Source organism: Diuraphis noxia, unplaced genomic scaffold (assembly GCF_037042655.1).
Source record: "Diuraphis noxia isolate RWA-SAM2 unplaced genomic scaffold, SU_Dnox_SAM2 contig0003, whole genome shotgun sequence".
Lineage (NCBI taxonomy): Eukaryota > Metazoa > Arthropoda > Insecta > Hemiptera > Aphididae > Diuraphis > Diuraphis noxia.
The window spans coordinates 79,566,344-79,578,884 of record NW_028301713.1 but is presented as its reverse complement, the minus strand read 5'-3'; the positions used below and the strand labels follow the sequence as shown (position 1 = coordinate 79,578,884).

Sequence of the window (12,541 nt, the reverse complement as noted above, 5' to 3'; positions counted from 1 at the left end):
AAAGTGTGTCGATACCACCTTGTACCTACGTCGCGACGATTAATAAAAACGAAAGGGGTCGTCGATTTAACGACGGAGGTGGCGTCGTTGATGACTTGCTAAAATAAAACAAAACCAAACCAGTTGAACTCGTTTTGATTGGGGTCCATTTCTAATTAGTCGCACAGCCGAAATGATCGGTCCACTGTAGCGAGCCACAAACCGAACCCCTTTGAACATTAAATATTTTATGCACTTACGGCTTGTGTTCACGATGGAGACGACGTTGATGAAACGATGACAATATGGATATCCAACACACATGATTAAGAACTATTATCTTAATGATCATCAAATTAATAACTTTATTTCAGATTCATTAATAATATGCATAATATGCATAATACCTAACCTTTCAAAAAATCGATTGTGTATTTGTGACGATGCATTTAACTTACCCGCCTATATACATATACGTATAGTACCCGTACGTAGTAGGTACAATTATTATAAATAGGTTAGATCAGCGGTTCTCAACCTTTTTTCATTCGCGTACCACCTACACAGCTTGAAAATGTCCGAGAATCATATGATCAAATAGCGTTTTTTTCGCTCTTATAAAAAAATGTACACGTTATTTTACATGAGTGGAATTGTAATATATTATTAGGAATTACAAAATTACTATAATATTATAAGCATTTAATGCGTAAAAAGAAAATAAGATATATACAATAATTAGGTTTATTATTATTAAATAAAAGTAAACCAAATAATATTTAATGTGAATAGCTTTTAATCACGTTATATTTTTATTTTTTTTTACGAAGAGAGATTTTCTTAGGATATCACCCGGGAGCATTTCGCGTACCACAAGTTGAGAAACGCTGGGTTAGATTGTAATGATTGTATGATACGAGACATAAATAAATAAATCTATCGAATGTTTTCAATAACAATAATGCTAATATATTACAAAATAATAAAGTATGTAACAAAAATACACCTTTCTTAAAATCGAGTGACATAATAATAATAATAATAATAATAATAATAATAATAATAAACATAAAAAAAGAAAATATATTGTAAAAAAAAAAATTATAATTAGGACACGGATAACGCGTTGCAAGAGTGCGAATTTCTAACCAATTACATTTACAGACATTATATTATAATAATATTTCAATATTATACATAAAGTGAAGCACATGAACGAAAATATATATATATAAAAAAGAATAACGACATTTTCTGCGTTCCTCGAGTATTATGAACTACATTTAGGTCTTACCACGGATAAAAAAAAATATAAAAAATAAAAAAAACAGTTGGGAACGAGTTTATTATTGTGCGCGCGCGACTCCCCGCGGCGCAATTAATCGAATTTAATTACACGTGCGCCGTAAATATCGTATAAATCGTTTTATGACGTTCAGGTGGGCCCCCCCCCCCAAAATATAATATTTCATATTAATAATAATACGTAGTCGCCGTACGCATATAAGTATAGGTGTGGTCTGGTCGTCGTAGTGGACGGATGTTGTTATTGGGTTGTCGTAGGGACTATTTGTTTAAAAAACTCAATTTTTTTTCGCGACCAAACGAAAAAAATAATGAAAAATTGATCAGGAATACGTCCATCGTCCATGTTTATTATAATAATTACCGAAACGATTATAAAACAGCCACCGGACGACGAAGAGAGGATACGCGATGTTATAATATATAATATTATAACAAACGATAAATCAATCAGTGGAAAAAAAATATGGTATTATGCCTGACGGGGTCACCATGCACTATGTTGTCTCCGGGTCGAGGAACAGCTATATATACTTGCGACGGTAATTAATTCTTGGAAAAAAATTTAAAATAAAAACTAGATTTCATTCTCCCTATATTGTTCCCGTGCGGCCACATAACAAAAACGGACACACACGCGCGCACGCCCTCAAGACGTAGACCATCGCGATTATATTATTATTATATATATAGGTATTTTAGATACGTCGCCGTAGATATATAGTATAATAATGTACCTATATAATATATAAATAATAAAATATTAAAGATAATGATGTCATAATAATACAAACAAGTGCAGGTTCGAAGATAGGTACATGTATATATACAAACGGAACTTCCAGGATTTAAGTATGATTGGTTTTTTTTTTTTTTAATAGCCATTTCGTTCAGCGAGAGCAGTAACAGTGCCTCACAGCTCTGTATAACACAGCCACGTGAAAACGAAAAAGAAAAAAATTCTATAAATATAGTTAATAATACATACATACGGTTGTGGTAACGACAAACTCGGCTGTCCCCTTCGAGGAAATACAACCGTACACGTATAACCTTATACAGTATACCATAGTGATATTAAAGGTTTGTTATAATAATATTATGTAGATCATAACAATACGATTATCGAGCCTCAAGCCTGCAACATGAGTGCTTGGTCCATGAGCTTCTGCCTGGATCGGTCCAAGTGGCTGCGGAGTCCTTGGACCGCGGGGTGCTCTTCGGGATACTCTTCGACTTCTTGCAGGTATCTGAGCGCTTCTTCCATGCAATCCATGTAACCGGCTACGAGTTCGGCAACTTCTGTGAAATCAAATACATTTTGATAATTAAAAAAAAACGTATATCATAATAATATCATTAAGCCCTTTTTAATATTATAAACAATACACATGGTTGTATTTTACCATGTCCTATATATTATAATTTCTACTCGAATACGATACGAATTTATAACATCAATGCTATATAGTGTAGTCGTTATTCGATATCCTTCCATATACCAAATATTATAAGATCACAAATCAACAAGGCGAGTATACTTACGGAATATGTCGACGGGCAAAGCCGATCCTGATTCTTCTTGGACGGCCATTAGCTGTAAAAAAAAAAGTTTGTATCATTATACGACCAAAATATTTATACGCCTACGATATATTAATATAGGTAAGAATGAAATAATAAATAATATATATGTATGAGAAGATTAAAGGATTAACGTGAACCACATATCGGTGGAGACCAGTAAATGGTGTTATCTGTATTCTGTAATAATATAGGTACCTATACTAATAATAATGCTACTAACCGAAAAATATAATGTGTTTATACCCACCAACAGTAAAATATTACAAATTAAAATATTATAATAATATAGAGTTTACGGAGTATATTATAATAATATTATGTACAGCTAACAACAATAAGGGTAAGGGGGGCTTCGAGTGCGCCTTTTCTCCACACTAACACGCATACTAAACGGTTTTCATTTGCATCCCTTTTAAGGACTATACAGAGAAGGATCGACATTACATCGTATTATATTATAGTGAATTCCATTATTTATTATTACACGCGAAGCGTACACGGATTAAAAACGACGTCGCATCGGCCATATTATAGGTATACGAAATATAGTGAAGCATATTATTATTATGACATTTTTTTGTTATGACGCATAACAGTGTATGGACGTCCAGGCGAAAACAATGAATACAGTCGAAAATAGGTATTACTATCATCAATGTGCACGTGTTAATGCTGGATCAACAAGGATTTATCTATATGTATAGGTAGTTAAGTACCGGGAGACTCGTTGATATGGCCCAAATCCGTGTATAACATAATAAATAATATATTATTATTATTTATCACTATAATATAATATTATTAATAATATATCCAGCAAAGTCTCGTAAAAAATCTGTTCGGCTACCTACATTCGTATTTTAACTACATATTCAGTCACATCGCGGAGAGTGACACATCACGCATGAATTCAAATAATCCAATCAAATCTTACTAATAATAACGGCATCATATGAACATACCGATAAGTATTTAATATTCTTGTGAATAATAAACTATGATATTATTTTTCACCCACCTCTAGCCCACACCCCGGTCGTAATTACTAGGCGTCGTCATATAAAATATTATATAATACATATATTATTATTAAAGTCAAATAACTAAAATTCGTGGCCAGACTCCTTTTCCAACCCCTCATCCACCACATACTGTAAGTACCATTTTTTTTGTTTAGTTTTGTAGGTAGCAAATAACCATCATTTTTGTCTGCCAGTGGTGGATAAAATGTGTATAGATAGGTATGTATTATAGTGGAGGTTCATAATTATTATAATAATGTTTTGATTTTACTGCGACGACATTATTAATATAAATTCCACAGCACAAGTATGTAAGGTAATAATCGTTACAAGATATATTTTGGTGATTTTTTTCTCCATCTATCTCCAGTTTTTTCCACACACGTCAAATGAACAGTTTAAAAGTATTCTGTTTATTTTCGCACTAATAATATTATAATATAAACAACGATTGTAGTGGTATATAGATATGGTAGCGACTGATGGACTTCAACAGACCCGTGCGTCACATTTTACTGTGCACTCTGACAACGCACACATTATTATTATTAATATTAAAGCTCTACCAGTTTACGACGATTTCATGTACACAACACAAATCACGAATCGTATTATTATTTCAATAGACAATGATTAACATATTTACATATCATACAATATACACTATACAGCCCCACTGCCTATATAGGTACTAAGTAAAATATGTAGGTACATCCTAAATTAAACACATATACCTACATGAAATTATATTATACGACACATAATATCATCATGCAAACGTATAATATCAATAGGTAAAATATATGTTAAATGTGTTCATCAAATACAACTATAGTATTATTATTATTATTATTATATACCTATATAGCCGTTTGCTTAAAGATATTAATATGAGACATGAGTACATTATTTAAGTAAATCGATTAAAACGTAGATTGTAATTATTCTGCAGGAGCAGCGACACGAACAACATATATAACTTTATAAGACCATAAAATATTATACAGATACCTAGGTACGTAAATATTGATCATCGATACCGAATCATTAAATACATTTATTTTAATTTTTAGTTTCTGTATAACATATAATGTATTATATTTAAATAAAGTTAGTTAAAAAATATAAAAACAAAACGGTTCGATTCGTCGTATAATGTATTGCCATATTTTTTTATTCTTCGACCATGTCAAATTCTTAATGGAGAGTACAAGCACAGCTGGTGGGTGAGAGTATATATGTAATTTGAAAACACACACACACACACATATTATATATATATATATATGTTTATATTATATTATTATTAATAATAAGCCTATCGCCCTACATGACTGTTTCGCCATCTGCCATTTTATCCGTGGAAGAACGCACCAAGGGAAATAAAAAAAAAAATTGAAGCGCAGCAAGTTTCAACGAACGTCACGAAAAAAGTAAGTTGTGTCTTGTGTTGTCTGTTATATTGTTTTTACACCATGCAATCCTTATTTGATGATTCAAAGAACTTTTAAGAACGCACTTTGAGTACCTTGGTACTTTGCTACACCTACGTATCTTAAAACAATAATATAATCGTACTAATAATAATACTATAATCCAATATAATAAATATTGAGTCTATACGAGTAGATACAAGCGCGTACAAGACAGTAGCGACGTGACATCTGGCCGCATGTGTTCGATTTGGTATAATAAAACATAATATAATATATATATATATATATATATATATAGGCTGGCGAATAACAAATATAGAAGTGTTCACTTCAAGAAAAGGTATGCAGCGCGGGTGCGTTATTATATTGTGTGATTTGCGAATAATGCCAAGCTATACGCAGACAGAAAAAAGGGTTACTTTTCTGTATAGGCGTACCTACAAACAATTTGTCTGGGAGAGGGTATGCAGTTGTATTAAACGTAGCTATGGTAGCTGGTATTATGGATGCCTATTATAGATAAATCTGCAAAAATCATAAGCACCAATATATAATATAATATTATAAACACCCTCCACGAGGATATGCACCTTTTCAATAAATTGATATCGCCATATGCTAGGTAGGTACCTACCTCCTATATTGCCATACGACAATTCACATGTGACACGCTGTTTTTTTTCGAACGACGCGACAACGACGAGCGTCACTGTGTGCCTACAACTCACTATTATTGTTATATTAATATTAAAATGTACGCATAGTTATAGTAAGCATAGATATAATTACGGTATCTCAAAAACAACGGCCCCCGGTTCCACAGGTAATTCTGTATAAATTATTTATTATAGGTGTATCTTAGTTTAATATATTATATACAATTTATTTTAATGCACCCAAGTATAAAAGTCAATCTTATTATATAGTTACGTGGCATTTGCAATATAGCGAAAGTTTTGAGTTAATTTTGGAATATCAAACGGAAAGTTTCCAAGTGGTTGTAAAACACTAACTTTAGGTACTCAAATACTGTTGTAGAAAGGTGTAATTGCACAGTCAAAAATCTAGTTAAGATGGTCTTCTTTGAAAGTGACCCTTTGTAGGCATGCGAAGATGCAATTCGTTGTAAGTCATATCTATAGGTAAGCTATGTAATTTTCGTTTCTAAGAACTGAGGCATCTGATTTTATTTAATATAATAAAATGTCACATATTACCTGTATCAAATAATTTTATTTTTTAAAACAACAATATTTCAAGTTTGAATGCAATTCAACGCAGAGGTGTCTATCACATTAAGTTTATTGTGATTATACTGTTTATGCGTGCATAATTATATATTTAGTCACCTAATAATGAGGAATCTGGTTGTTAAATTCATATATAACTATATAAGGTTTTTTAAACATAGAAAAATACGGAATAATAACTTATAGTTTTTGATGAAATGTGTACTTTAATCAGACTGAAAAGGTTTAAATTTGTTATTGATAAGTAGGTTGGCAGGAGGTCGGTTCGAATATAATCTTTTTAAGTTTTCGCACGCCTGCCTATATATCAGTTTGTAATAGGTACGCGCGAAACAACGTGAAAATTATTGCTGTTGGACTTACTCCCGGCCCCTCAATCATTATAAATATGTAGCCGGCATATTATTCAATAAAGCGAAATTAGGCATATTTCCATTTTATAAGTGTTATTAAATATTTAAACAAAATGGTTAAATTTATAAAATTATATTGAAGTTTCTTTTGCTCTAAATCGTAATCATGCGTGTGAAATACATTTAACTTTCTTCACTTGAAACAACAGTTGATCGTAAATCCGTATTAAATATTAGCATACCTGTTAAAATTTATTCAGTTCACAGTTTTGGTATAAATAATTAAATAATAAATACTATCAAAAGTTTGGACAAAATATATATAATGTAGTATATTAAGTAATAAATAAAAATACTATTAACAATAGTATATTAGTAAACCTATCACTTACTAGATATTAATTTATAAAAAAAAAACAATTTAACTTTTTTTGGTAACAAACCATATTTATACCATTTATGTTTGAATTTATAGTATTGATATTTTGTTCATAACTGAATTAGTTAAAAAATGTTTTCGTCAAGTTGAGACACTCATAAAATTAGGAAATGTCATGCTGACATTAAACAGAAGTTAAAACTGCCACAAAACAGACATGACATAGAAACGGTCATTGTTTTCTAAAACCAACATTTCAATACTTTATATAGGTATAGCAAAAACACAGAGCAAGCAAATTTATTAATTTGTCAAATAATATAATATCATCCCAAAAAATTGTCTTATTTTGTTAAAAGGAAAAAAATTGTTTTCCATAATAAACTAAAAGCTAAATGTTTGTTATAATATTATATTGTAGGTGTATATAGTATTATCTTATATCTATTTTATGGGGATTTTTTTTTTTACTACCAATAGGATCAAAGCGTATTTTTTTATATGGACAAGATTTAAAAACTATTGAGCGAAAATAATATTTAGACCAAAAACATTAATATTTACTATTTTAACATCATTAGATAGGTATACAAATGTCTGAAATTATATTATTATACTTTCTAGGTACCCATCTATAATTTTTGTTTAAGCGGATACAAAATACTTTGAACGTGAGTGTGCAAACTAACGATTGTGAGTTTGATAGGTGTATTATTTTTTAATTGAAAACGTATTATATAATATCAATTACAGTACCCGGTCATTACATAATTTTGTTAATTTGTTGTGCTGCGCTTACCTCGTTGGCGGGCGCCTCCTTCAGCAGACACGTCGTGGTCAAACGTTCTTGCATGTCGATCTCGAGTTTCTCGTACAAAAACAGTAAGTATATACGTGTTATACAACCACTTGGTCGACGACGATTATTGTCGTATTATGTGATACTAAAAGCGTCACGTTAATATTTTATTACGATTATTATGAGTTGTCGTTCGTGGATAGAGATTGATATCGAACGAACGGCGATAGTTGCGGTGCGGAACCACTAAAATACGGACAGATAAAATATCGAGTGTGAAGTGCCGGTGTAACAGCAGACAACCGCCGACGACGAGACGTAACTGTCGACTGACTGCCGACTGGTATCACGCGCGAGACGACGACGACGACGTTGTACGTTGCGGCGCGCACGGTCACCACAACCACTGTAGTTGTAGTAGTAATAGTACTATTATAGTATCAGTAGTGGTAGTAGTAGTTGTTGTTGTTGTTGTTGTTGTAGTAGTACGTCAGTACCAGTAGCGGCAGCGGAGATTCGATGCGCCGTCGCGGAGCAGGTGAGGTTGCTACCCCCTCCCCCCCACCCCACCGCCAATAATATCGTCTTCCAATTCTGGTCTAAATAATACACCTTTGATATCCATCATCTCTATGCGACCGGAGAACCTCGTGAGCTCAGGCATACTGTCACTATTACTAGATCCACTTATAGTTTTGTTCTAAAATATATTTTTATTTTTTATTATTAAACTATTACGGCTCGACAATCAAATAAATACCTATAATATACATAGAATAGATCGAATTATTTACACCTAAAATTTGCTTTGGTAACATTTAACTACAGTCTTTTGCCACCCTCCCAGTAGGTATAGTAAACCATAACACCATTTTAATACACACTTTATCTAATATCTCTATCATATAAAAATGTTTGTATATTTTATCCTTTACATGGATACATTATTTTTAAATATTATAGACTATAGAATATAGATATTAAAATATTTCAAGATGAAAAGGGTCCCTAGCCAATCTGCGGAGGCAAATCGAACACGGAGCAGAAAGTGCAGAGCCCCAATGCACCATACATTTATAATATGTTTTAGATTCTGAACGAAGTGATGAATGTATTGATTTTATCATTTTACAGTGGTTTCCGATGTAAAAGTGAATATCCTTGGTGCATTATAGAGGTCAAAAGTAAACATTTTTCAACAGTTTTCAAAAAAATCGAGAAAAACAAAAAAAAAATGACAGAAAAACTGGAATTTTTACGCAAAACCAGTTTTCGACCAAATCGATTTTTTATATGGTTGTAATTCAAAAACTAATCACTGTAAATACTTGAAATTTTCACCAAATGTTTATGTTAATGTTATCTATTTACGGTTTAATTTTAAAAAAATTGTTGACTTTTTTGAGTTATTTATAGACCACTGAAATTTTCGATTTTTATGAGAATTTTTTCTAAGTGTCGGTAAAAAAGTTTTAAATGACTTGAAAATTTAATACAAGGTTCCTTATGAGTTGTTCTTATTGTAGCTAAAAAAAATTAAAAATCGTAAGCCACGATTTTTTTTAATAAGCGTTTATAGTTCAAAATTTTATGAAATCTGTCGAAAACGCGAAAATTTGCAAATACTATTGAAGTTGAAAAATCATAAAATTGTTTGTGTTATAACTAAGGATTAAAAATACAACACTAAGTTTTCCATAAGTTTTTTTTCAAGTAGCTATAGAGAAAACACGAAGCATCATTATAGGAAAAATTTTAAGTGCGTTAGAATTTAAAATTTTTACGAGATAGCGTAACGATAACGATTTTAAACATTTGTTATTATTCAAAAAGTATAAGTCGTAGATACTTGAAAATGTTAACAGTTATTTGGATTGACATTTTCTTTACATAATTTAATTTTCAAAATATTTTGACTTTTTTGAGATATTAACAGACAACTGAAATTTTCAATTTTTCTGAAAATTTTTTTTTGAAGTATCGATAAAATTTTTTTGGCCCAATTAAAATACTTGAAAATTTAATACAAAGTTCCTCATACATTATTCTTATAGTGATTAAAAAGTTATAAGAATACATAGGCACAATTTTATTTTATTATCATTTGAAGTTAAAATATTGACTATTAATACGTAAAAATTACGGCAATGTTCAAATTATATTAGATAGAAATGCATAAAAGTTTTTCTTTTTAGATCTAAGATTTGAAAATTAAATACAAGGCTCCTATCATATTTTTACAATAGCAGTTGAAAAATAAAAGAAATATATTGGCACAATTTTTTTTTAAAAGCATTCAAAATTTGAATTTTGACAAAAATACATAAAAATCACGAAAATTCGCAAATCATTTTAAGCTAGAAATTCATAAAAAAATTTCTTTTTAAATCTAAAATTTGAAAATGTTTAATAATCTATAATATTATATCTTATATCCTAGACAGATAAACCGTCTCCGTTCAGAATCGTTTTTCGTTTACAATGATACATATCATTGCACATTCAAATTTAACCTACCCTAGTCAGAAGTCCACCCCACCCCCTAATGTACAGCAGAGCGACATCCACTTACCCGCTTTTTTTTATGTTAGTTTTAAAAAAAAATCTGATCTATTCAATACTCAAATTTAACGAACGTTCTCTGCAAGTGAGCAGTAACGAATTCAATACAAATATGATAACAAAATCGTCAGTTATGAATTATTTTTGTCATGAAATTTATTCATTGCCGCCATTTTCAAAGACAGGCAAATGGTTTTAAATTTCATATAGGTAAATAGCTTATATTGTCAACTACTGTATACAAGCCATATTGTTTGTATCAATATCGCATCATTCGCATCAATATGTAACATTATTGTTACATAATATATTCTTAGTCGTCCTCGAGAAATTTTGGGAACCGTAAGTATTCAGATAAGTGGCTACGGAAAAAACTTTATACCGATGCATAATGATTTTTTTTTTCTTTTACGTCTCTAAACAAAAATATAACAGAACTTTCAATCTCAATTTTAATCAAATTGAAAAATGCTGTTACTAGCTTCGAACTTCGAAGTACGTTTATAATATATATAGGTACTCCATATTATTATAAACCAGGGATGGGCAACTCAAAGTAACTAGCGGGCCACTTTTAAGTACTTTTAAGTGCATATAGGAGAAAGCAAAAAAAAAAAGATCCTTGAAATTTACTAACATTTATTTTTTATCTTTATTTATTTATATTTACAATTATTATTTAATGTGATTCTTGAAGATGAAGTTTTATATGAAGTAATTTGAAAATGTAGCGCGGGCCGCCAGTTGCCCATCCCTGTTATAAACCAAAAGCAAACTGTAATTGGTAAGGTTAACCAACATAAAAACAAGTTTTGTACATTATTATGCTTAATGTTTTATATAATATGGTAGATAAATGTTTTTAGTTTTTACTTAAATCACACGAAAATTGTTTTATCATTAATAATTAAGTAGATACCTAACCTTTAAAAAAACTTATTATAAGAATCTTATGTAAAATGTTTACTATTTTTAGTAAAAAAAAATGTTACAAAGATAAATAAAATAGAAACAAAGTTTTTATTTTAATCATCCAGTACGGATGGGAGCGAGAAGTAGTTACAAATTGTATCAATAATTAATATTATAAAACAGTGATGGTTTCCGAATAAAAACAAGTATACATACGTCAGGCACTCTAACAATATAACAAACGTTTACGACATTAGCACCCATAAAAAATAAAAATATTCGTTTCAAAGCTTCGGAGCCCGGAGGTAAGACTTAATAGTAATCCGTTTAATATTTTAAACCGTTTTTGTATGAATAGGATTTCGTTTATTTGAACAATCCTAAAATTAATGGTTGTTCATTCATCTGCATAAATGTTGATAACTCAGATGTGAACAATACAAATAAAAATTTGAAATAAATTAGAAATAAAGATAAGAAAAAAGAAATTAACTATTTTCGAATTATTTAGAAAATATTATGATCATATTTAAGTCATCAACTACTGCCTAATGAAATTGTATGAACAATTATAAATTCAAATGACCATTCAATAGGGTGAATTAGTAATATATTTTATTAGTTTGGTTCGGTACTAAAAAATGTAAGCATTTTAATTTTAACGAAAACGCCTGTGATGATTCAGGTAGGCATTCAACTTGCATGCACCTCGAACGATTCCGATCGATGACAATAAATATTAAGCAAACAACTTACTTTAAAGACATTAGACAATAGACAGTGCTGTACCGAGGTTTTTTGGGGTGGGGGAAAATTAATATGTGAGGGCCTTTCGGCCATCATAATGTGGCTTGATAAACAAAATATAATATATAATCATCGAGGTTAACAAAATGCTTGTAAATGTATTCTTCCATACTTAAATAGTTAAATCAACCAACCTCATTTAAATTTTAA

At 30.4% G+C, this 12,541-nt stretch overlaps 1 long non-coding RNA gene across 1 annotated transcript; it reads right to left on the bottom strand.

Annotated features, from left to right (window-relative positions):
• Nucleotides 1–923: 923 nt before the first annotated feature.
• On the bottom strand, nucleotides 924–8,494 carry LOC149057821 (uncharacterized). Its single transcript, XR_016190986.1, has 3 exons — nucleotides 8,111–8,494; nucleotides 2,830–2,881; nucleotides 924–2,586 (listed from the first exon to the last, which is right to left on the bottom strand). It is a non-coding gene; the product is annotated as an uncharacterized LOC149057821 (long non-coding RNA).
• Nucleotides 8,495–12,541: the final 4,047 nt, after the last annotated feature.